General features: G+C 36.9%; 1 long non-coding RNA gene across 2 annotated transcripts; it reads right to left on the bottom strand.

The window, feature by feature from the left end:
- Positions 1 to 27,781, bottom strand: LOC141419926 (uncharacterized). Of its 2 annotated transcripts, none has more exons than XR_012444656.1 (3): positions 27,151 to 27,781; positions 5,089 to 5,442; positions 1 to 1,707 (listed from the first exon to the last, which is right to left on the bottom strand). It is a non-coding gene; the product is annotated as an uncharacterized lncRNA (long non-coding RNA). The 2 variants fall into 2 exon arrangements; XR_012444657.1 differs by lacking the exon at positions 1 to 1,707 and adding an exon at positions 3,277 to 4,995.
- Positions 27,782 to 27,876: the final 95 nt, after the last annotated feature.

Genomic DNA, 27,876 nt, shown 5'->3' with positions numbered 1-27,876 from the left:
ATTGTTCTCTGATTTTGAAAAAAGGAAAATGACATGTTGTTTGTTTAAGATAGCTTGTCTTATCTCAAATTTGGGGGCTTCTTATAAACACACAAGGGCTCTGTAATATGTACTGAGTTTCCTGCATATGTATGGATTTCTTCTTATATCCTTTTAGTGAACATTCATTGTTTTCCTTGTGTTAGGTGCTAGATATATAAATAGCAGTGAACTCAGACATCTTGCATTCCAGTGGAAGAGAGAGATCGTAAATAATTAATCACCCTAATAAATAAATAATTACAAACTGTGGTAACTGTTATGATGGAAAAGTACACTGTGCTTTTAAAACTTACAATAGGAAGAACTGACCTAGTTTGGGATCAGAGGGGATTTTTCTAAGGAAGTGATCATGTGGGCTAAGACCGGAAAAATGAGTATATGTTTACTAGACAAAAAGTGAGAGAAAAAGAGAAAAAGAGTGCCAGAAAAAGAGAATTCCAGATTCAAGGGCTGAGAGTTTAGGTTTGAATATGAAATGTTCATGTGTTGATGCTTGGTCCTTACCTAGTAGAACTATTTGGGAAGTTTGTGGAAACTTTAGCTGGCGAGGCCTAGCTAGAAGAATTAAGTCACTGGGGGTGTTCCTTGAGGGCTAGAATTTTCCCTCTCTGTTTTCTGGCTGCCATATTAACAACTTTGCTTTGCCACACCCTTCTGTCATGATGTATGTATCACTATGACAATGAAACAATAGAGCTAGCTGACCATGGACTGAAACCTCTGAAGCTGTCACTGAAGTAAACCTTTCCTCCTTTTAAGTTGTTTCTCTCAGGTATTTGTCATAGTGACAAAAAACTGACTAACACAGTCAGAAAAAGACGTGCATTGAAAATAGACCAATGTGTCCTGACTTAGGTAGTGAGCAGGAAAGACATGTAAGACTCATTCATTAATCATATACTCTCAGAGACTTGTATATATGAGGTGCTAGAGATAATAGTAATGAAAAAAAAACTGCTATTCCCATAGAGCTTATTTTCTAGTTGGTGAGAGAGTCTGTAACTGCATAGCCAGATATTAACTTGATTTCCTATAGTGATAAGTGCTTTGAAGAAAATGAAGCTGGGTGGTCAGTGAGGGCCTTTCTGAGAGATGCCAGCTAATACTAAATAATGTAAAGGAGAAAGGTAAAAAAATTCTGTGAGAGAAGAATTCTAGGCAAAGGTGTCAGTCTGTAAAAGAACACCTGGTATGTTTTTTAGTCTTTCATTTAATGTTTTCCAACAACTAAAGAGGCATATGATACATAGCTTGTGCTTAAGTTCATGGCTTATACATATAATGGTGTGATTTAAACTCAGGTCTATCAATCCCTTCTTTCCCATTATACAGTCTTGCCTCACTAGAGGTTTTAAGTCATGTCTGCATACACAAGGCATTTAATCATTTCAGTCAAAATTGTTACATCCTAAAGTGCACATAAATCTTAGTGTATGTTCTATATGGAACCCCAAGCGATTGTTGATAAAGGCCTTTGAATCTTTTTCTTTTAGAGTCTGGTATGGGGAGATCCTGTTTATTATATAGTCTGTGGTATGTTTGGAAATCATTGTACGGCACTGAGAAAGTCCAAGACTAATAAGAGGCTTAGGTTCTACCTTCTTTCTTCCATTCAATTGGTGTATAAACTCAGGAAAGTTGCAACCTGAGTCCCAGTTTCTTCACCTGTAAAATAGGAATGTCAATATAATCATTTTTTGTTTACCTCTCAGAATTGTGACTATCCAATCAAAATGCTGTTTCTACCTTCAAAATGTACCCAGAGTCCAGCTATTTCCCACCATCCTCACTGTTACCACACTGGTTGAATCACCATTTTTTCTTGGATTATTACAATAGCAGCCCAACTTCATTCCCTGTTGCACCTTTGTTATGCCACCCCTGAACTCCATTTTGAATGGAGAAACTATAGTGTTAAAACAAGCCAGATAATAGAGGAAATTTCTACTCTGCTCCAAATTCTCCAGTGTTTTATTAATTACCTTGGAATTGAAGTCAAAGTCTTAATACTGCCTGCAATCTGCACCCCCAGTGATGTACCTGACCATGTTAGCAGTCTTATATAATTTCTCATAAGTTTTTGTTGATATTTCTCAGTCACACTGGGCACAACCTCACCTCAGAGATTATGCTTGCTCTTGCCTCTACCAGGAACATTTGTTATGCAAACAGCTGAATGGCTAGCACCCACTTCAAGTTTCTGCTCAAATGCAACCTTCCCAATGAAGCCTACAGTGACAATTCTATATAAGATGGCAACAGCATTTCAGAATCCTTATCCTAATGTGTTTTTTTTCTTTCTTTTCTATAGCACTATTCACAGTTGAACATTATACATATTTTATAGGGTACAACAAAAAACTTGCATCAAATGAAACATCTTTGTGAGTGGAAATAGGTGCTATTAAATTATACCAAGGCAGTGGGTATAAACTGGGACTTGAGTAATTGATGATGATTTAAAAAAATGATATGTCTCCCCTTGCTGGATTTCACAAAAACATGGAACTTTGGACATTTTGTTGTTTTCTTTATTTGTCTCATTGACAATAATGGTACTCGACAAAGGGAAATGACTATGATCATGATACACTATATGCATGTGTAGAAATGTGATTTTGAAAGCCCTCATTATGTACAATTTAATATTTTCTAATAAAAACATTCCTGACACCTACTAGGTTATCAATAAATATTTTCAAGTAAAAGAATGGAGTATAGGTAAGAAAGATACTTATCAGATATAAAGTGGTATAAATATTCATTTTAGTTAATATATTAATTTTAGCATATCTATATGTGCTATAGATATATGCATAAAATATATTTTTTTCTATCTTTCCATACATGAATTACATACTTAATACCAGCAAAGTCTCCCAAGTTTATCCCTTTTATTTCCTGGGATAAAGTAAAAAGATAAGTCTGCTGCATGTTTTATATATACTTTAAAATGTTAAAGACTGATTTCAAAGACAAACATGATATAGGGAAAAATTTTACAATACAATCGAAAGGGGCTGTTTTATAAAGTCTTTTTTCTCCCAGAGAGCACATATCTCTTCTGAGGGCTTGAGGGCTTACAGATACTGACAGTCACCTCAAGGAGTCGGTGAAGATGCAACATAACAGAAAATTAGTATGGCACCTGTATGAGGCTGAGCACTGGAAGGCAAGACAGTCTTATGACAGAAAGTACACCATGTATTAATTGAGGAGTAGGTAGGAAGCAAAGACAGACTAGAGGAGTCCCTGCAAAGGATGGGCAGCATGGGCTAGAAGTGATGTTTGGTAAGGAGACACTCACTTGGTAAGATTTAAATTAATGATTAAAATGTGATGTGAACTTAACCCATTTCAGGGTTTAACAACATTATAGGCCTGCAAATAGCCTTTTCTGTATTTTTACAATAACATGCATCCATTTGTTGCTCCACGTGCTCTATTTATTGACCTGTTTTTGGATGAATTTCTGGCAGAATCTAAAATGCAATGTGCTCTTATCAAAGTTAGTGAATGAAGTGAATCCAAATGTAAAATGATTTAAATTCCATTTTGCTTACTCTGTAGTTCTGGAAATGCCTAGATAAAGAGTGTGCAATATACTTATGAAGCCAAAGCAAAATCAATAGATAAACTTTAATGCTTCCTTTCTTAGTTGATATCAGTGGGGATGATTAAGCCAGAGGCTTTACTTTTATTCAAATTTAAAAACAATAAAATCTCATTGGGCTCAATTTTGTGGGTCTCCATCTTCCTCTCCATTTCTATAAATCAGACTTGGTTGAGATAGTTTTTCAGCATCCTGCCCCCACAAAATCTGAAGTATGTTTTCTATTCATTGTGCTTTTCTCATACTCCAAGGTTGTATCACAGAACGTAGGCAGAAAAACTCATTGGGTTCAGTTGGATCATGAGAAAAGACAACATTTAACCTTCTCTTTAAGCATTTCACAAATCCTGTGAAAGATCAAGATGCAAAGAGGTAAAACCATTGCAATCCCAGTTATATAAAGTAATGGAAAGAGAACATTTGTTTTCCACTTTTGTCAGGGTTTTCAGCCTTCTGGGTGATGTTGGAAAATTGGGATTCCTCTAGCTCAAATTCAGGTTCACCTTTTGTGGTTTGTATCACTGTAGGCCTGCAAAGTCAACCATTTAGTTTAAATATTGATAAGTACTGTGATGGTTAGTCTTGATTATCAACTTGATTGGATTGGGATACACAAAGGAAATCAATAAAGCACACCTCTATAAGTGTCTGTGAGGGCCTTTCCTGAAAGGATTAACTAAGTGGGAAAGACCTGACCTGAATATGATGACACCACCCAGTAAATTGCCCCACATTTTATAAGAGGAGAAGGAAGAAGCCTGTTAGTGCATGCATTCTCTCTCTCTGCATCTTGGGTGTTCTTGATGTGAACTCCTCTGTTCCATCATGTCCTCCCTGACATGAGGGGCCAAAACGTCTGAAACCATGAGACAAAATAAATCTTTCCTCCTTTTAAATTGTTTTACTCAGGTATTATCATAGTGATGATACACTAATGCAGATATTAAATTAGAAAAAAGGTAAGACTGAGTAGAGTCAGATGTATTGTAAGGAATCAATATGTGTTCATTTAAAGTGAGATGGTTAAGCTGGGTGCTGGTGGCTCACACCTGTAATCCTAGCTACTCAGGAGGCAGAGATCAGGAGGATCATGGTTTTAGGTAAACTTGGGCAAACAGTTTGCAAGACTCTCTCTTGGGGCTGGCAGAATAGCTCAAGTGGTAGAGGGCCTGCCTAGTAAGCATGAGGGTTTGAGTTCAAACCCAAGTACCACCAAAACAAAAAAACAAACCTAAAGTGAGATGGGTAATACCTTCTATCAGCATATTTATCAGCCTGGTTGTTGCTTTCTACTGCTATAAGGTAGACTATGAGTCAGATTGGTGATGTCAAGGAGCCTCCTATAGAGAAGAGATACAGACATACAGATGTATGAACTTCACAGTTGAGTACAGACTCAAACATGCACAAACATAACTTATTGCATAGTTTACCTTATAGCAGTAGAAAACAACAGCAATCTTCATAACCACGCAGACATCAGTAAAAACCTTAATTTATCTGCTTCCAGGAAAACTTCAATCCAAATCTGAGATGCCTTGGCCAATATTATTTAATTCATCCATGTTCCTATTTTAAATATCTCACATTTTTTCTCTCCTCTCCAGCAACTTGTAGTCTCTTTTAAGCTTCTCAACATTGTGTTAATGTTGGTGGGACTTGGCTTTTGCAGCTACTATTTGGAATTTTGAAGGAGAGAGCTTCAAAGAGCTCTTTTCTTCTCCTCTGTCTTGATTCTCTTATTACAGTTGATCTTCTCTGATGTATCCATTAAGGAAGGATTTTGGCTGAAAGCAAGAAAAAAAGAACAAATTAACAGTGCCTTGAAACACAAGGATATTTATTGTTTAGTAATATGTTCTAGTCACAGATGTCCTCAGGGTTGGTCAAGCACGTCAATGGACATGTGCTGCTTCTGTTCTGTAGATTTTTTGTAGATTTTTTTTTCAATATTGTGCTTCTCACACCATGGTCACTAGATATCCTGATACAAGACAGAAAAAGGGGGAAAGAACCACCTTAAGTAGTTCTCCTTTGGTATATGCCCCTTTTGGCAGGAAAGCAGCAGGACCTCAAAAACTTACACTTAGGTCTCCTTGTTCAGACCTAAGTCACAAGCTACCAGTTGTGAATAACGCAGGGAAAGTGATGTTTTGGGTTGTTTATCCTTTGTAATGGGAGACAGACAAAGGATATAGAGTTGAGAATGGTATCTTGAGTGACCTCCTTTCAATATCTACCACTGTAAGTCCGGTTCCTGATAACAGGGAATGTACAATGTTCCCTGAGATTGTGGCTGAGGTGGTCGGTGAGAGAATGATCAGGTTTTTTCAAAGTGAGTTTTTTTGATATCTGAGAACGGCTCTGTGTATTAAGGAAATGCTATTTGCAGTTCCTTGGTTCTAAATGAATTTATCAAAATTATAAGTTAAAAAGCAGTTTTGTTCTGGTATTTAAATTCAGTTTTAAAATATTCTAATCATTTGCAAAGCAGCCTTTGATTAATGTTAAAGCTAGCTGAACAGGCTAAATTCTGCTTAATTGAGTGAATTCCTATTTGTAAACTTAGATTGTTCAGTTCTCTTCAGCAGTCCAAAGTTCGTTTTTCAAGTGTAATATACCTGATTTTCTTTTTAAGCACTCCAAGTACCTGACCAGGCAAACATAGGATCCCAACAAGAAAAACCTTATTAATTGCTTCAAAAAGTTTTATACATTTAGTAATCTAAACATGTAAATATAAAGAATCACAAGTTGTTTTAAACATTCCAGTACATCTAAAAGAAGAAATGTCAATATGAGACACGCTAGATAGCATAGCGAAAGAAACAGGTACTTGATGGCTAAAGGCTAATGCAACAGCAGAGCTGCACTACAACAGAATGTCATGTGACCACTTGAACAGTAAAAAGGAAAACTTTGCCAGAATCCTCTTGGATCAACATGACTAAGCGAGAAGACCTCTAACTGTCCTTTGCTTCATTATGATGGCATTTTAGTATTATTAGCAGTTTATTTTTGGCTGTTCTCAATGTGCATCTGACCCCACGACACAATCTGAAAACCCCATGTAAGGACAGAAAAGGGGAGTAGACCCTATTCCAAGAAAATCTCCACACATTCTGAGAATTCAGCGTCTCCCTGCAACATACCTTAGCCCATGAATAATCCTCCCATCCATGAAAGTGTGTCCATAACATGTGCTGTCCAAAACTCAAGCAGTGAGACTTAGTCTGAGAATACCCATACTCACCCCTTAAGTATGTATTTTTGCTTTGTAATAGAAGCGCTATCTCAATTCCTTACTTTATCTCATCTCTGATTTTTTTTCCTCTTGGTACAAGAACCTGAAAATATTATGTAAGGTCTCAGTCTCCCTGTCTCTCCCTGAGACCTTCTCAGCTCTTGCTACTGGCAATATAAACATGTTGCATCATCTAATGAAAAAAATCACAAATTAATGAAATGTTTTAAATTGGAATGTCTGTTCTTTCTGATTAAATTGTCATTCTAAAATATGCCATATTCTCTTAAACATGACAAATATATGAAATACCAAATGCACACACACTCTAAGCTCCTCATATTGGTTTTAATACTATAGATTTCATTCACTTCTTTGTCTCTGTATGTTGTTATAATCTCATCAAGATTTTAAGGACACTTAGTCCAAAAGGGAGCAGTGCATCATTTCAGGCAAGGAACTTCTGTTATTACAAGTGAATGGAGATAACCTATGAACCAGAAATTTGAGAGTAGGATGCAGTAATAGAGGCAACAGCAATCCAGGAAGAGTCTATTTGTGTAGATGCATACACACTGGGCATTTTTTGGTCACTATAGTGACAGGAAATTCTAGGCTCATATCTTTCAGCTGAGTTTTTTGTAAATTCAAGTTATAACCTTACATTATTCTTCCATTATTCGTATCTAATTTAAATGGATGAAGGTCTTCAAACCATCCCATCCATCAAATTCATAGCTAATTTCCTTGAACTAATTTCTACTAGCTAAGTGAATTCAAGATCCCTTTTGTACTTCTCATGTGTGCTGCCATTCTTATAGATAAAGTAATGACATCTGGTTGGATTCTGCATACCTCTTATATAGTTGTCTCTATGAGCACAACCACTCATGGCAATTTCCACTTTGGCACATGGTCAGTATGCAACTATATTTTCACCTTATTCCAGAGAATGAGTCTTAGGTAGTGAGGCAGATGGAGCTCTCTTTATCACTGTCTCTGTTGTTGCTTGTCCTTTCATTATAGCTATGGGACACCAGGAAGACCTTTTAGTTCTCTTTGCCAACTTTTATGCCCCACTGGGTATCCATGGAAACGCTGCAGCTGCAGAAACTGCAAGAGTGTTCATAAACCCTATATTTGCCTAAGTCATCCATAAACATGACATTTGTTCTCTGTCATACTGGGCTGATACTTATCTCCCTTTCTCCAACTCTAGTTCTGAGAAGAGGGGAAACAAAACATCTCTAAACTGTCCTATTCTCATGAGCTCAAAAGTGTTTATGGTGGGGGTGAAGGAGTAAAGAGAATAAATTGTCCCAGTATGTGTCTGAATCTTACTGTATTATACTTGAAATTTCATCTTTTGAGTTTAGAAGCAGTATATTTTGACCCTTTTATCTTTCTGGGCCAATATGTCATCTATTTCTTGGGTTAATTTTATCTGCATTTCTCACAGAAGTAAAGGAGGAGGGCATATGGAAAAAGAAAAGGTCTTAAAGACTCAAGTCATTTTTTGGCCAGCCAAGGTATCTTACTAGGGGACAAAAGCATTTCTGTTACCTTCTCATCTAAGCAGGTCTTGATTTAATAGATGGAACAGCTCTAAGGGGATCTTATAGTCTAGAATGAGAGTAGCTTATAGTACCAAGGCTGGGGACTTTTGCAGATGTGACTGGTTGCTAATCTTCCTTGAGCTCTATTTTTAAATACAATTTTATTGAGGCAGATTTCCTTGATCACTCAGACCAGAGACAGTCTCCCTATTATATACTCTCAAAACTAGTGGACCACGATTTCTTAGGGTACTGGGACCTTACCCCTTCACTTCATGGCTCCCTCTTTCTAGTTTTCCTGTTATATTTGACAGTGAGTGTCTATCTCTTCAACAAATAATGAATGCATGAATAACAGTTTTTAAATTATTTTGGTTATTAATCATTAATGATTACTGGTTGGGCATCTTTTGAATGTATGAGCTTTGGCAGTGGGTCTTCTGGTTACCAAATTGTATTCTTGGACGGGCTGAACAACTTTAACTTTCATGAAGCTCTTTAAAGGTAATAAGATTTAAGTGCAAGGCAAGGATCCAGGAGGTGAGGTTGTGTCATAACATACTTAGAATGTGGCATCTTCACTTTCCAGGAAGGACATTTTCCTATTGCTATCAATCAAAATCACAATGTTATCTTCGGTTTTTAGCAAACTAGATAGAATGAAGTGATTTTACTGATGTTCTCAAACTTGTTAGTCAAGAAAGACTTATAAACTGTAAATGGGAATTGAGATGAATCTAAGACTTCCTTCTATTTTGCAAACCAGGCGAGTCTTTCTGGACTTATTTTCTTCCTGACATTCTTTTATATGATACATTTGAACCAACTAAAGATGAAACAGAGACTTTTTTTCATGTCTTTTGACCCTGAGCCATTTATATGAGAGAGGCTTTTAAAACATGAATATTTTTGGCTCTAACAACTGCACATTTGAAATGGCATGAAGCATAGTGTTTAGAACTGCAAATATCACTGACATTTCTAAAGTGCAAACAATATTTAATAGCAATGCAGCAAACTTATTGCCTCTTCATTAACATTGGTATTGCTTCAAAGTTTGTGGTATTTAAGAGTTAAATAAATCAGAAGAAAACTCACTGTAGATTATTCTATGTAACCAGAGGTAGGTAAAATAATTAGGAGAACTGTGAAACTCTTTTAATGCTTCAATAAATATGCCAAATATCTATGGCAGCCTGCTGCTCTCTGAGCCCAGATTGCTGCTTTGTAGGTAGGTATCAATCTTCACTACTTGCTGTGTTCAACCTTTCTGAATCTGTGATCAGGATCCATCTGTTCAGCTATATTTATTAGTGTATTTTCTTATGACATAAATCCTTCAAAAATGTTCATTTCCAAGTGGTGTCATGATACCTGCTGGGTTATATTTGTCAGGCACAATAATAGTGTAATAGTCTTTAAACTGTGGAAGACAGAAAATGAAATATGCAAAACAAAAGTTATGTACTTCCTAGGGTTGCTCTGGGAGTAAACTATAATGCTCCTGGCAGATTGGTCAGAAAGGATGGTAATTATGAAAGATAGCCATGGCTTGGAAGTAGCAAAACAACCCTTGACTCAGAATAGGAAGCTGGGGTGAGCTCACTAAGCATCTCTGAGGTATCCATCCTGGTGATAAGCTTGCTTTGTGTCTGGCCATAGAAAATGAAGTAGGGAGGGAAATGGTTGCTTGTAAGTGACAATACAGCAGGAGCAAACATCCAGGGACTACTATATTCTTCATTGAGGGAAGAATTTGATGATTCCTTAAAGATGGAAAAAATACTTTTAAAATTTGTACAGATTTTAACTTGATAGAGTGATGCTCTATCATCTACTGCATTTTTCAATTTTTAATTCTGATATTTCTTTGTAGTTTTATTGCTCCCACAGCTCTTTTCCATGCTTATATATATATATATATATATATATATATATGAGAAAAGAATATAAAATATTTTTTAGCATAAAACTGAGTTGAATATCTCCTTGAATCTGGTTGTCTAAGAGGAAAGCATTTCCAGAAGTATTACCTCACTTAAGAAGGAATAGAACATTAGTCCTGGAAGAAAGAGTTCTCCCATTTTGCAAGTTAATGTTGGGTAAATATTTATTGTTTATTGGTTACTTAAACATAAGCAAATTAGGTATCTTTTTCCATTTTCTGCTACTATAAGAGAATGCCACAGACTTAGTAAATTATAAACAAAGGAATTTATTTGACCAACAATTCTGGAGGACAGGAAGCCAATAGCATGGCTCTGGCATCTGGAGAGTATTTTGTGCTGCATCCTAATCCAGTGGAAGGGAAGGGCAGAAAAGAGAGACAGAAAAAGAAAAGCAAGCCAAAGTCATCATCTTATTGGGAACCCCTTTCCTTGGATAATTAATCCACTCCAAACTCATTCCATTAATCTATTCATGAGGTAATAGCCCTCATGACCTAATCACCTCAAAAAGGTGTCACTTCTTAATATCGTTGCGGTAGCAATTAAATTTCAACATAAGCTTTGGAGGTGCCATTCAAACCATAGTACTAGGGCTCAGAACCTGTCAAATACACACAATCAGACTCCTATTTTCCCCTTTTAATTTTGTACATACTATACAAACTTTCTTGCCACTATTTACCAGTATTTTATATTTCTGTCCCATCCTTTGTATTTGCGCTATGAATTCAGTCATTATTATTATTGTTGGTTTACACAGTGATCGCATTTTAAACAATTGCTTATTGTATCTGTTTGCATTCAGGTCTTCTGTGATCATTTTCCTGTATCCTAAGTTCATCTTTTGATAGTCATTTCTTGAAGCTACATATGAGCACACTCACACACATAACAGCTTTATGACCCTGTCTTTCTTCTATTTTGCAATAGAGAATGCTATTTATTCACATTCACTTATCCATCCATTCATTTATTTTACCTAACAGATATTCATGTGGATGTACCCTACTCTAGACTGAATGTAGTTTTGCTTGCTGGTGAAACAGTGATGAATGCAAATTACCACGGTCACTTTCATCATGGAGCATAAAGTCTAGTGGAGGAGGCAAAAAACCCTTACAGAAATCATTGCATAAACATATGAGTTCAAACTTAGAAAAAATAATAAAGGACTTAATATAAGCCAAAGCTGATGAATAGAGAGCATGGTTAGGCAAGACCTCTTTTCTTTTGATCATACTAGGGTTTGAACTCAGAATGTCACATTTGCTAAGCAGGTGCTCTACCACTTGAGCCACACCGCAACACCTAAGACATTTTTTTGAGAAAAAAGTTTACAATGAAACTTAAAAATGATGTTGGTGAGTGGTGAGAGTTTTCTACACAGAGAGAACACAAGTACAAAAGCTGCAGTTATACATGTTCACTGCTGTATAGTACTTTGTTGTGTATTTCACAATTTATGCATTTTTGCTGTTGATGGACATTAGAATTATTTCTTGTTTCTTTCATTTTTGATCTGAACATTCTTAAATATGTGTGCTGGCTAATAGGTTCAAGAGTTTCTAGGGTGTGTACTTAAGATTGGAATTGTTAGGTCATGGTCTGCGAGCATATTTAGCTTTATAAAGTAATGTTATATTGTCTTCCATTTACTACTTCTACCAGTGTTGTATTAGTTTCTAGATATATATATAAGCAAGGGTGGGGACACCATTTTTTGTTTATCTGTTAGTTTGTCTATTTCTGTACCAAGACCTGCAATGTCATGATATGAATTTTAGCAAGACCCCAGGTGATTCAAATGCACATTAATGCTAGTGAGGCAGTAGTTTGGTATTTAGAGGAACTTGATGAACAATAGTTATTAGTTCACAATAACTAATAAAGGCCACATTGGAATGCAATGGGATGGGATTAGAAGCAAGAAAGATTGATGGACTGGGAGATGGAACAAGCAATACAAGGTTGAGAATGTGTATTATCTTTACCTCCTCAGGCTGCCTTTCAACATCACTCTTGTCTCCACTTCTTTGAATGTGGTAGTTCTTTCCCATGTCACTTCACCCAGAGTTGTTTGTAGTAATTTGCCCAAAATGAATGATTAAAGTGATTTTGTTCTTTGCTTCCAATTTCCTATATTTTCCAAGTGTTTTCTAATGATCATATGTTGCTTTGTAATAAGAAAAATACTATGAAACATATGTTAAGGAAATGCAGAATTGACAAGGGGTGAAAACATTATATTGCAGCACAATTTTCTGCTATGCAGTAACTGGTCTATCAGCTGTTATCTGTCAGATGACCCATTTACAGCCTCCAGTTCTTTAGGAATCAGTAGCATATCTCTAGATAAGAATAAGACCAGTAGTGCCAACTGAAGCTTCATGATTTTTCTCCATGCTGTGACTTTTAATATCTGATATGGATGCATCCCTGATGGAGAGCCATTATGAGAAAACCTCTATCATGTGGTCAGGGATAGCTCAGTGATTCTGCTGAGGGATGGGAGTGTTTAGTAAAAGTAATCCATAAAGAAGAGGATGATGACTTTTAAGAATCTATCTGTTTAGAGACTTTCATATAATACTTTTATTTTCATATGCTTGATGGAACCATGCACCTACAGCATATACTATCTCTTTATACTAATTAGAATTGTTTCATACCATTCAGAAAGATATTTCCTTCTCTTGTAGCACAAAATACATTTAGCTGTTCTATGACTCAGTGTTACAGTTCCCTTCAACTGTTCCACCTCCGCTGTTGGAAGCAGTTGAACTTCTTTTATAAACTGTTCTATTATCCAACATGCAGCACTTAAAGACAGTCTTATCTCTCAATCTTTGTTCATACCAAGTTTTCCAAACATACTACTATATGAAATGGCATAAAGTTTCTAATTTAAATTGAAGTGAAGTGTGACTTTTCTTATGCAGTAGTGATTGTTAATCAGGCCAGATCTTGTGAAATTTTTGTGATGGTGGTGAGTAAAAATTGGGATAAGTCTACTTAACACAGGAAAATCAAATCAAGTAAAATGTTAGTATAAAACAGAGTTGTCTGGAGTTGATGACAATAATCCTATCCTTTATATCATCTACTGTTAGATATATACTGTCTTTCACCAGGCAATTAATACTTCACTGTAAAATATTTCTTTCTTGAGCCACATATGTAAGGATGATAAATGAGTACAATGACTCAATTTAGTAAGGATTAATGCTCAAAAGTTTCCAAAACTGTGCCCCTATTTTGGGAGTGAAAAATGGTTTCCATCCCAGTGGTTGTGGAAGTGTGGTCTAAAGAAGTATGTGCATGATAATAATCACTTAGGGTGCCTGCTAAAAACACAAATTCCTGGGCTGGGCCTGAACTCAAATGTACCAAATCAGATATTCCAGGAAGAGGCTAAATTATTTATATATTTATTAAGCACCTTGAGTAATTCTTATCATCAAGCAACTTTGAAAGACTGAATCTAAAAGTGTGGTGGTGATTTGATTTCCTGTTAAATATGCATCTGGATGTTAAATATGTAGATTCATTGGCTCTACCTACTCTGTGGGAGTAGGAACCCATCAGCTGTGAACCACTGAATCTATTCTGAGGAACTAGATGTTTAGCATTGACTCCTTGCTGAACTCAAAAGATCATTTCTTAAGTGTGTCAGGGGTCAGTGCTATATTCAGAAGAGCTCTTTCAAGTTGAAAATGAAAGAAATAACTAGTATAAAATTATATGAGTGCTGATGAGTATTGTAACCTAATAAATTCACAGTTTGAAAGTAAGTCATCCAGCTCTGGAAAGACATTGATACTATCTGCATGGAAATTAGAGAAAAATAATTAGGTAGAAGAACTAATGCAGCAAATATAACTAATAATTACAATAAATTATATTTCCTAGCCCTTTACAATTTGCAAAGAATACATTTACATAGATCATCTCATTTGAATTTATAGTTACTCTTATGCCTGTGACTTGCATGGGTATGCTGTGTGAACCTAACTAACAGCAGCAGGAAATGAGAAATAAGACACACACAGACATACAGACATAAAACATAAAACAGAAAGCTGGGATCGGGAGGGCTACACATTCCTGATGGGAAATGTGAGCTCCTACCTGAGCCAGAGTGTTTATTTTAATAGGTCAGTACAAGGAAAAGACTCAGGTAAAAATCATGCTTTAACAATTCTTGATGCAAGGTGAAAGGAATGAGATTTGGTGGGCTAATTTTCCTAAGGCTAATGAAGCTTAATTATGACACATCAGTTCTGGAACCGTCAAGGCATGCAGAACACCTTATCTAAGGTATTGATTAATCTGGCATCAGGGAGTTTCCTAACAGTTCTGCTCCTTTATCTAGTTTTGCATCAGAGGGCTGGTATGTGGACACAGCAGGTTGTATTCTTCAAGGAGATGTGAGAACAAAAGTCAAGACACCAGGTGCTGGGAAAAATATGGTAGGAGAAGCTGTGCAAACTCCATTATATCCCAGTTCAGGGTTCATGCCTGTTCTTCAACATCTCTCCCTGCTCTATTTCTTAAAAGCTCCTGATGCATTTTATGTTTAATCTGAGAAGTTGCCTTTTGATCTTTTGAGTTCCTACTGAAAGTAAGCAAAAACAACAAATCATTAATAATACAATGCCAATGAAATACAAAAGGGAATATTTCAGAGTATTAAAGGGTTAAATCCTTATAATTCATCCAATATAGTTTTTGCCCTATCTGCAGGGGCAACCACCTGATCATGTGCTCTCTGCATGGCTGAAATTTGCTGTCTTAAGGCTTGTAGGTTAAGGGAGTCATTGTTATTTTTCCAGGCTCCCATGACATGTGCTTTAATGAGTTTCCATGGGAAGTCTGTGGCATTGTAGGTGCTGCAGTGACACAAATATGTTGGAAGCCTGCATGGCACAGTAAATCTTGACGGAATTTCAGCATTTGAACTTCATCTCCCATAGCCAGCAAAGCACTTTCTAGGGAATTTAAGCAGGTATCAATTTTTTCATCTTTAGCAATTTGTTGTTGAGAGGCATAACTGACATTTTGTGTTAAGGTATTAATGTAATGAGCATTTTGAATGCTTTGGGAGAGGGCTACTGCAGCAGTAGTCATGGTGGCAATAGCAGTGATGGCTGCCACAATGCCTGCTGTCAGAGCCCTACAAATCTTTTTTCTCTTACTAATAATGATTTTATTTCTCTGACAACCTGTAGTCCTCTATCATTATACCATGGTCCTGTGAAATTAGTAGGTACCAAGACATAGGGGCTTTGTTTTACTATAAGTAGGCTGCCATTTATGTAATTGTCCACACATGAAGTTAAATTGCAATTAGAACACGAGATATCAAAAATTGTTCTGTTTTTAGAGATGTTAATTGATCCAGCCAATAAAGCAAAAGGATGTTGAACACAAGCTTGCAAGCCTTTAATAACAGAGCTGCCTGAATGGCTAGTTAGATTGATATTAGCAGTAGGATCTCCAAGCTTCCATATACCTGATTGAATGGTTCCTCCATCTGGTCCAACCAGAGGGGTGGTCCAATATCCCATATTAGTTTCAGACCAATGCATAATATTAGTTTCAGACCGTTATAAGACCAATACACAAGAGAATTCCAAGATGGCGGCTAGAGGTAGGAAGCAGAAAGCGAGCCTCCTATAGTGAAATCTTGGAGAGACGCTGGAGACACACTTTGCAGGCATAATCACTGAGAAAAGGCATAACTTTGACCCCTCCACATCTCCAGCCGACGCAGAGAATCTCCACTTCACGTTAAACGGAGAAACGAGGAGGGCCCCCGGGGCCGCCAGTGGCCGGCGCCCATACGGTTTGGGAAGACGCGGACCAGTACAGGGACAGTAACAACACCAAGGACAATGACAGGAAGACAGAAAAAACAAGGAAACCAGTTTCCCCACAGCAAAAAATTAGTACAGGAACCAGAGGGGAATGAAGAGAACAGAAACTCAGAGCCAGACTCCAACAAAATGAAGATAAACTATGCCAAAGGACCCAATGAAGCCTACAAGAATAATTTAAAAGAAGACATACTACAAGTACTCAATGAGAATTTTATAGAGATGATACTGGATAGGGTCAACCAAAATGTACAGGAGACACTCAAGAAATTCCAAGACAATAAAAATAGAGAATTTGAAAAAGCAAAAGAAGAAATAAAGAAAACCATAGAAGCACTGTATAAACACCAAAGTGAAAGAGAGAACACAATGAATAAATGGATAAATGAACTCAGGACAAAAATAGACAGCAATAAAGAAGAAAACAGCCAGGATATGGAAAACCTCAGAAAAAAGAACGAAACAGAACTGCAAAACAAAACGGAAGGCCAATCCAGCAGAATAGAACAAACAGAAGACAGAATCTCAGAACTTGAAGATGAAATGGTAATTAAAGGAAAAACTGAAGAACTATTAATTAAACAACTCAAGACCTGTGAAAAGAAAATACAAGAACTCACTGACTCCATCAAAAGACCAAACTTGAGAATCATGGGCATCGAAGAAGGAGAAGAGGTGCAAGCGAAGGGAATGCGTAATATATTCAACAAAATAATAACGGAAAATTTCCCAAATCTAGAGAAAGATATTCCCATACAAATGCAAGAGGCCTCCAGGACACCAAACAGACCAGATCAAAATAGAACTACTCCACGACATATCATCATTAAAACAACAAGTTCAGAAACTAAGGAAAGAATATTGAAGGCTGCAAGAGAGAAAAAACAAGTAACATACAAAGGTAAACCCATCAAAATCACAGCAGACTTCTCAACAGAAACATTAAAAGCAAGAAGAGCGTGGGGTGAGATCTTCCGGGCACTGAATGAAAATAACTTCAACCCCAGGATACTCTACCCAGCAAAGCTATCATTCAAAATAGATGGAGCAATAAAAGTCTTCCATGATAAGCAGAAACTAAAACAATATGTGACCACAAAGCCACCATTACAAAAGATTCTGCAAGGGATCCTGCACACAGAAAGTGACACCCAACTTAACCATGAAAAGGCAGGCAGCACCAAACCACAGGATAAGAGAAAGCAAGACAGAAGAGAGTAACATCAAGTTAGGTACACACAATCAAACCTTCAAACAACTAAGATAACTAAATGGCAGGAATCACCACATACCTATCAGTACTAACACTTAATGTTAATGGACTTAATTCACCCATCAAAAGACACCGTTTGACAAAATGGATTAAAAAAGAAGATCCAACAATTTGTTGCTTACAGGAGACTCATCTCACCGATAGAAATAAGCATATGCTTAGGATGAAAGGCTGAAAGAAGATTTACCAAGCCAATGGCCCCCGAAAACAAGCAGGAGTAGCAATACTTATCTCTGACAAAGTAGACTTCAAACCTACATTGATCAAACGAGATAAAGAAGGACATTCCATACTAATAAAAGGGGAAATAGACCAAAAGGAAATAATAATCATCAATCTGTACGCACCCAATGTCAACGCACCCAATTTCATCAAACATACCCTGAAAGACCTAAAAGCATATATAAACGCCAACACAGTGGTTGTGGGAGACTTTAACACTCCATGATCATCAATAGATAGGTCATCCAAACAAAAACTCAATAAAGAAATCCAAGACCTAAAATATGCAATAGATCAAGTGGACCTAGTAGATGTCTACAGAACATTTCATCCAACTTCTACACAATATACATTCTTCTCAGCAGCCCATGGAACCTTCTCCAAAATAGATCATATCCTAGGGCACAAAGCAAGCCTCAGCAAATATAAGAAAATAGAAATAATACCATGCATACTATCTGACCACAATGCAGTAAAAGTAGAACTCAACAACAAAAGTAAAGACAAAAAACATGCAAACAGCTGGAAACTAAATAACTCATTACTTAATGAAGAATGGATCATCGATGCAATAAAAGAGGAAATTAAAAAGTTCCTAGAAGTCAATGAAAATGAAAACACAACCTACCGGAACCTATGGGACACAGCTAAGGCAGTCTTGAGAGGAAAGTTTATAGCCATGAGTGCATATATTAAAAAGATTGAAAGATCCCAAATCAATGACCTAATGATACATCTCAAACTCCTAGAAAAACAAGAACAAGCAAATCCCAAAACAAATAGAAGGAGAGAAATAATAAAAATAAGAGCTGAAATCAACGAAATAGAAACCAAAAAAACCATACAAAGAATTAATGAAACAAAAAGTTGGTTCTTTGAAAAAATAAACAAGATCGATAGACCCCTGGCAAACCTGACTAAAATGAGGAGAGAAAAAACCCAAATTAGTAGAATCAGGAATGCAAAAGGGGAGATAACAACAAACACCATGGAAGTCCAGGAAATCATCAGAGACTACTTTGAGAACCTATATTCAAATAAATTTGAAAATCTAAAAGAAATGGACAGATTTCTAGATACATATGATCATCCAAAACTGAACCAAGAGGAAATTAATCACCTGAATAGACCTATAACACAAAATGAAATTGAAGCAGCAATCAAGAGTCTCCCCAAAAAGAAAAGCCCAGGACCTGATGGATTCTCTGCTGAATTCTATCAGACCTTTAAAGAAGAACTGATACCAACCCTCCTTAAACTGTTCCATGAAATAGAAAGGGAAGGAAAACTGCCAAACACATTTTATGAAGCCAGTATTACACTTATCCCAAAACCAGGCAAAGACATCTCCAAAAAGGAGAACTATAGGCCAATCTCCTTAATGAACATTGATGCAAAAATCCTCAACAAAATAATGGCAAATCGAATTCAGCAACACATCAAAAAGATTATTCACCACGACCAGGTAGGCTTCATCCCAGGGATGCAGGGGTGGTTCAACATACGAAAATCAATAAACGTAATAAGCCACATTAACAGAAGCAAAGACAAAAACCACTTGATCATCTCAATAGATGCAGAAAAAGCCTTTGATAAGATCCAACATCATTTCATGATAAAAGCTCTAAGAAAACTAGGAATAGAAGGAAAGTTCCTCAACATTATAAAAGCTATATATGACAAACCTACAGCCAGCATTATACTTAACGGAGAAAAATTAAAACCATTCCCTCTAAAATCAGGAACCAGACAAGGATGCCCACTATCTCCACTCCTATTCAACATAGTACTGGAATTCCTAGCCAGAGCAATTAGGCAAGAAGAAGGAATAAAAGGAATACAAATAGGTAAAGAAACTGTCAAAATATCCCTATTTGCAGACGACATGATCCTATACCTTAAAGACCCAAAAAACTCTACTCAGAAGCTTCTAGACATCATCAATAGCTATAGCAAAGTAGCAGGATATAAAATCAACATAGAAAAATCATTAGCATTTCTATACATTAACAATGAGCAAACGGAAAAAGAATGTATGAAAACAATTCCATTTACAATAGCCTCAAAAAAAATCAAATACCTAGGTGTAAACCTAACAAAAGATGTGAAAGACCTCTACAAGGAAAACTATACACTTCTGAAGAAAGAGATTGAGGAAGACTATAGAAAGTGGAGAGATCTCCCATGCTCATGGATTGGTAGAATCAACATAGTAAAAATGTCGATACTCCCCAAAGTAATCTATATGTTTAATGCAATTCCCATCAAAATTCCAATGACATTCATTAAAGAGATTGAAAAATCTACTGTTAAATTTATATGGAAACACAAGAGGCCACGAATAGCCAAGGCAATACTCAGTCAAAAGAACAATCCAGGAGGTATCACAATACCAGACTTCAAACTATATTACAAAGCAATAACAATAAAAACAGCATGGTACTGGCACAAAAACAGACATGAAGACCAGTGGAACAGAATAGAGGATCCAGATATGAAGCCACACAACTATGAGCAACTTATCTTTGACAAAGGAGCTAAAAATATACGATGGAGAAATAGCAGCCTCTTCAACAAAAACTGCTGGGAAAACTGGTTAGCAGTCTGCAAAAAACTGAAACTAGATCCATGTATATCACCCTATACCAAGATTAACTCAAAATGGATCAAGGATCTTAATATCAGACCCCAAACTCTTAAGTTGATACAAGAAAGAGTAGGAAATACTCTGGAGTTAGTAGGTATAGGTAAGAACTTTCTCAATGAAACCCCAGCAGCACAGCAACTAAAAGATAGCATAGATAAATGGGACCTCATAAAACTAAAAAGCTTCTGTTCATCAAAAGAAATGGTCTCTAAACTGAAGAGAACACCCACAGAGTGGGAGAAAATATTTGCCAATTATACATCAGACAAAGGACTGATAACCAGAATATATAGGGAACTTAAAAAACTAAATTCTCCCAAAACTAATGAACCAATAAAGAAATGGGCATGTGAACTAAACAGAACTTTCTCAAAAGAAGAAATTCAAATGGCCAGAAAACACATGAAAAAATGCTCACCATCTCTAGCAATAAAGGAAATGCAAATTAAAACCACACTAAGATTCCACCTCACCCCTGTTAGAATAGCCATCATCAGCAACACCAACAACAACAGGTGTTGGCAAGGATGTTGGCGGGGAAAAAGGAACCCTCTTACACTGTTGGTGGGAATGTAGACTAGTACAACCACTCTGGAAAAAAATTTGGAGGCTACTTAAAAAGCTGGACATCGATCTACCATTTGATCCAGCAATACCACTCTTGGGGATATACCCAAAAGACAGTTACTCCAGAGGCACTTGCACATCCATGTTTATTGCAGCACTATTCACAATAGCCAAGTTATGGAAACAGCCAAGATGCCCCACCACTGACGAATGGATTAAGAAAATGTGGTATCTATACACAATGGAATTTTATGCAGCCATGAAGAAGAACGAAATGTTATCATTCGCTGGTAAATGGATGGAATTGGAGAACATCATTCTGAGTGAGGTTAGCCTGGCTCAAAAGACCAAAAATCGTATGTTCTCCCTCATATGTGGACATTAGATCAAGGGCAAACACAACAAGGGGATTGGACTATGAGCACATGATAAAAGCGAGAGCACACAAGGGAGTTGTGAGGATAGGTAAGACACCTAAAAAATTAGCTAGCATTTGTTGCCCTTAATGCAGAGAAACTAAAGCAGATACCTTAAAGCAACTGAGGCCAATAGGAAAAGGGGACCAGGAACTAGAGAAAAGGTTAGATCAAAAAGAATTAACCTAGAAGGTAACACCCACGCACAGGAAATCAATGTGAGTCAATGCCCTGTATAGCTATCCTTATCTCAACCAGCAAAACCCCTTGTTCCTTCCTATTATTGCTTATACTCTCTCTACAACAAAATTGGAGATAAGAGCAAAATAGTTTCTGCTGGGTATTGAGGGGGGGAGCGGGAGGGGGTGGAGTGGGTGGTAAGGGAGGGGGTGGGGGCAGGGGGGAGAAATGAACCAAGCCTTGTATGCACATATGAATAATAAAAGAAAAATGAAAAAAAAAAAAAGACCAATACACAAGCTTGTAGTGTGCAACAGTAATAGCCATTGGAGAAGCAAATATACATTGTTCCCATGAGGTTCCCTTACGGGGTGCCAGGGATTGCGTTTGTCATGACAGCAGGAAATGTGAGGCCAGTGTGTAGCATTATATGGCTCAGTGGCATTAAAGCTGAAATATTCTAGTTTTTATCAAGAAACTGAGTGCCATTCTATAACAGAGCACTTTTCCAAATAGACATGAGAGGGAGACAATAAGCAAATTCCCCAGACATATGGGTAAAGCAACAGTTTGTCCTGTAAAATTATAATTAGTGAAAGTAGGAACCAGGTGTCCATTGGAGTGACCTCCTACAAGCTCAGAGTCATTAGTAAAAACTGATACAGATGGACTTTTCCAGGTAACTGCATGAAGCAGAGGTAGATGAGGCACAAAAGCCCAATGTACTAAGGTCTGGACTTCTGCAGCATTTACCCATTGACTAATGATGGTAATCATAGCTAGCAGAAGAACAGCAGGATTTTCTTCCTGTCCCCAGCCCTTAATGGCATTCTTGGTCATATCCACCAAGCATTTTATTTGACCCCAAGTTGGGGGAGTAGATCCTCAGGTTGTTTTACTGTGTATGTCAATGTGATGATGTTGCCTCTGGTAGGACTGGTAAGGGTGGTTCCTTATTGCTTTCGGTGACAGGATCTCCATTGATTTGGTTTTTGGCGGGTTTGGGCTCCTCTCCTCCTCCATCAGGTGGAGCTTCTGCATCTGATGGCTGATGAGTTCCATGGGTCTTCATGAACGGTGAGGGTACCCAAATTAGGTTTTCTGCACCTTCAGGAAAAACACAAGCATGACCTCGGCCCCATAACAAGACTAGGCTAGGGCCTTGCCAGGCCCCAATTATTATATCTTTCCACAATACCTGTGGCAGATGCTGTTTATTACGATGTTCCCAATGTTTTTTAGCTGGAGTAAAGCCAGATTCAGAGCAATTTAAAAAATTTAAAGTAAAAAGAGCTTTGTTAATTTCAGTGGCCAGGGAGCCGTCTCCCCCTTCTTGTCTTTGTAACTGAACTTTTAAAGTTTGGTTAAAGTTTGGTGAGCTCGTTCCACTATAGCTTGGCCTTGTAGGTTGTAGGGTATGCCTGTGGTATGAAGAATTTTGTAGGAGGAACAAACAGCCTTGAAGGCAGTAGATGTACAGCCTGGACAATTATCAGTTTTAATATGGAGCGGCTTGCCCATCACCACAGAGGCAGCTAAACAGTGATCTACGACATGGTGTGTTGTTTCCCCGATCTTAGAGATGCAAAAACGAAACCAGAGTAAGTATACATAATGCTGTCTTCAAAAAGATGGAATGTGAGAAACATCCATCTGCCACAATGTTAGAGGATGAAGAACATGAGAATTAATTTCCTCTCTGGGCACAGGCAAATGAGGAGCACACTTTGAACTTGACTTAACAATTCAATGAGCTTGTTCTTAGGTGATATGAAAATGTTTATGGAGAGCTCTGGAGTTTTGGTGGAACTGAGAATGACTGTATGGCCCAGTTTACTGGTGATGAGGTATCCACCTGTAAAATTAATGGAGAAACCAATGTGTCGGCCTGGCAATTGCCCTCTGCCAACGGCCCAAGAAGGCCAGAGTGGGACCGGAGATGGCCCACAAAATAGGGATGTCGGTATTGTTGTAATAAAGCCCTTAACTCATTGAAGAGATGAAAAAACTGTTTATTATTAGTAGGTCCTATATAAGCAGTTTTAATCGTCTTAGGTACACCATAAATATACGTACAATCTGTAAAAAGAACATGAGGAAAGTCCTGACAAGCCCATATAACTGCCTGAAGCTCAGCACGCTGAGCAGTGGAAAAACCTGTTTGTACAACCTCTTGTCCTTGAGAGGAAAAGTAAGCAGTGTTTCCAGAACCTGAAGCATCAGTAAAAATCACAAGAGCCTGAGGCATGGGATCCTCTCAGATATTGTGAGGAAATGTAAAAGCATGTTGAGATGCAAAATTAAGAAGTCTAGAGGAAGGCAAATGTTCTCCAAGCTGTCCTGTAAAGTTTGCCAATGCATTTTGCCACATGGTATCAGTATGCCATAACCAAGCCTGTTGTTCCTTGGTAAATGGGACAATAATAAGGGATGATTCAAGTCCTAGCAGTCGTACAGTGTGAAAATATCCCATGTCTATTAATTTTGCTACCATATTATGGTAAGGAGTGATGACTCTAGCAGGGGAGTGAGGAAAATGTAGCCACTCTAGTCTTCCTGAGCCTGTCAAAGAACTCCTGTGGGTAGACTTGTAGTAGGTAAAATAAGAAGCTGTATTGGTTGAAAATAATCAATACGAGTTCTCTGAGAGTCATGAATAGCTTGTTCAACCTTAGTCAGAGCCATACAACCTTCCGGTATAAGATATCTAGGAGATGATGGTTGAGTGCCTCCCTGTAAAATTTTAAAGAGAGGAGACAGTTCACGGTTGGTAAGTTTTAAGGCTGTATGTAGCCAATTTATTTATTTATTTTTTAAAATTGTTTTATTATTCATATGCATACAAGGCTTGGATCATTTCTCCCCCCTGCCCCCACCCCCTCCCTTACCACCCACTCCGCCCCCTCCTTCTCCCTCCCACCCCCTCAATACCCAGCAGAAACTATTTTGCCCTTATCTCTAATTTTGTTGAAGAGAGAGTATAGGCAATAATAGGAAGGAACAAGTGTTCCTGGTTGAGATAAGGATAGCTATACAGAGAGTTGACTCACATTAATTTCCTGTACGTGTGTGTTGCCTTCTAGGTTAATTCTTTTTGATCTAACCGTTTCTCTAGTTCCTGGTCCCCTTTTCCTATTGGCCTCAGTTGCTTTTAAGGTATCTGCTTTAGTTTCTCTGCGTTAAGGGCATGTATGTAGCCAATTTATATCACCTAATTTTTGAAAATCATTTAAAGTTTTTAAATTATCTTTAGGGATTTCTGTTTTGGGGGGGTAGATAGTTTGTGCCTCATTAAGTTGTCCCAAATATGAGAAGGAAGATTGCTTTTGTACCTTATCTGGAGGTACAATAAGGCCCATTTGGACAAATTATAAACAACAAAAGAAATTTAGAAGAAGTGGGTTTACCTGGCTTCCATTTTTAGTTCTGTCTGGACTATAGATGATATCCTGACAACTTAAAAATGCTGCAGAATGTCAACAGACAACAGTTAAAGGTTTTGAAAAAAGCCAACAAAAGTAAATATTTAGAAAGCCAAACTCAATTGAAAATAAGTATTGGGTAATTGCAAATGCTCTGAAGAAGGACCCAGACAGAGAATGAAAAGACTTAGAATAGCAATGGTTAAAATACTGAAAAGTAGTTTGGGAATTGTTAGACATTTAGTTATTTTCATTGTAGACTGCATTTTTAGGAAAATAAATATGACTGATAGTATTAAAACAGCAGCACTAAATACTCCTTGTTACAATTAGGAACACATGGATACAAGCTTGTAAAAGTCTAGCATTGTTAACTTTAGACCTCTTCAAGTTAGGGGACCAATGCCTCTGATCCCAAATAGCCTTTTTTTTAATGTATAGTTACATTTTATAAATATACAGTAACACTTATTTGACTAAAACTAATATAGGCCAGATTTTAAGTAGCAGGATTGCTCAAATGGCAAAGTTTTTCTGAATGTTACTGATTATAAGCAGCACACCTGCCAAAAGTTTCATTAAGCATTTTATATTTCAAAGGTTTAGATATAATGCTTTTGGATTAACAACTTTAGCTGGTCAGTTAAACATAACACTTTTGGTTAAAAGAGAGCTTTTGCTCATCATTTTACATGAACTGACACATTTAATTTTGTAAATATTTGTACCATATTTAGATAAAGTATAGACACAGAACAGAGTTATAAGGTGGTCATTTAAGAGACCTTTGCATGAGTAAATATGTAAATGAACTCTGATTTAGCAGTACTTAAAGCATGATAAGATCAACAGAAAACACAAATAATTACTTTGATAAAATCTACCCAAATTACAGTTTTCTGCAGATGTTACTCAGAGCAGAATAATATTAAGATAGCCTTGTTATTTTATGGATGTAGAGAATTAGATTTTAGTCTGACATAACCCTAAAAACATTCTTTTAGGCAACTCTTAGATTATAGTCAACTTTAACTTTATCACACACTGAAACTTTTTATTATACACTTTTAAAACTTACTCAGACCTTCATACAACATACTAAAACCTCTGATGGTTTGTCCTTATCCCTTCTCTCCATATTTGAAGCAATATTTAAGACAAACCCTTCTTTACAAAATCCTTTCTCATCTAAAAACATTCCTTTTTCCTTTAACATTTTCCCAAAATATACACTCAACACCTATCTATAACCTTTCTGCTTGTTCACTTTGTAACTTGTATTTTAAAATAACTTTTATAAGAATTTTAAATTTAAATAAAATTGTTTTTTCAATTAGCCTAATTTTTAAAGACACCTTTTGTTAATAGATCTAATTATAAAAGAATTAAATGTAAGTAACACCTATGACAAAATGAAACAGATTAAAGTTACTGTTCATAAAATAATGCCTGTAATTAGTTAGACCTGAGTAACATAGCCTTTAAAAAACCTGTTTTTCTTAAAAGTAACACCAGAAGAGATGGGGGAGAGAAGCGAACAGATGTTATTGTATTTATTTACAATAATTTTATAATAAAAATCCTAGAGATGTTTAAATATATGCATATGTAAAAAAGATCTTAAATTAAGCATGCCATAAATGTCAATTTAAGCATGCATAGATTCAAGAGCTCAAGAACATGTAAAAATTAAATAAGGAGCCACAGTACATTGATAAGTTATTTAAAAAAAATTTTAGGAGCAGGTTGAGAAGTGTCCCATTCTGTTCTTTTAGGACTCATCTTGGGCAGCTTAACAGCTGAGGCAAGAATCAATTTTAGGAATAGTGTTTTGAGTCAGTATCACTTTTTAATAAGACTATTGCCATAGCTAGCAGTTTTTTGTTTCTAATAAGTTAATCATACAATAGACATACACAAAATTCACACAATGAAACACAAAACAAATACATTAATATACACAAAATTTACACAATTAAACACAAAACAATTACATTAATTTCATGTGCACTCTTAGACATTGAAGAATTTAGATTAAAACCTTTAGTTTTAAGCATACGTACATAGAGATCTCTTTCTTTAGATCTAGTTTGTCCCATATTTATTACTTCCGACTATATTTAGAATTGCGCTCTCCCCTTACCTTATTTTCCTTGTGGACACGTCCTTTGGAGAGCATTTCCTCGCCTTATCCAATGAGTTCTCCTGTAGTCAGGCGTCAAGGTTGGGCACCACTTGCCCACGACCTGCGTGGGTATGCTGCGTGAACCTGACTAACAGCAGCAGGGAATGAGAAATAAGACACACACAGACATACAGACATAAAACATAAAACAGAAAGCTGGGATCGGGAGGGCTACACATTCCTGATGGGAAACGTGAGCACCTACCTGAGCCAGAGTGTTTATTTTAATAGGTCAGTACAAGGAAAAGACTCAGGTAAAAATCAAGCTTTAACAATTCTTGATGCAAGGTGAAAGGAATGAGGTTTGGTGGGCTAATTTTCCTAAGGCTAATGAAGCTTAATTACAACACATCAGTTCTGGAATCATCAAGGCACGCAGGACACCTTATCTAAGGTATTGATTAATCTGGCATCAGGGAGTTTCCTAACAGTTCTGGTCCTTTACCTAGTTTTGCATCAGGGGGCTGGTATGTGGACACAGCAGGTTGTATTCTTCAAGGTGATGTGAGAACAAAGGTCAAGACACCAGGTGCTGGGAAAATTATGTTAGAAGAGGCTGTGCAAACTTCTACCATGGAGAGGCTGTGCAAACTCCATTATATCCCAGTTCAGGGTTTATGCCTTGTCTCCAACACCCTGAGGCATATATATATAGTTTGTGTATTTGTGTGTATATGTGTGTGT

This window comes from Castor canadensis, chromosome X (assembly GCF_047511655.1).
Source record: "Castor canadensis chromosome X, mCasCan1.hap1v2, whole genome shotgun sequence".
In the NCBI taxonomy this organism is placed as follows: domain Eukaryota; kingdom Metazoa; phylum Chordata; class Mammalia; order Rodentia; family Castoridae; genus Castor; species Castor canadensis.
Note: the sequence above shows the minus strand (reverse complement) of the source record. Positions and strands in the feature narration are given on the sequence as shown.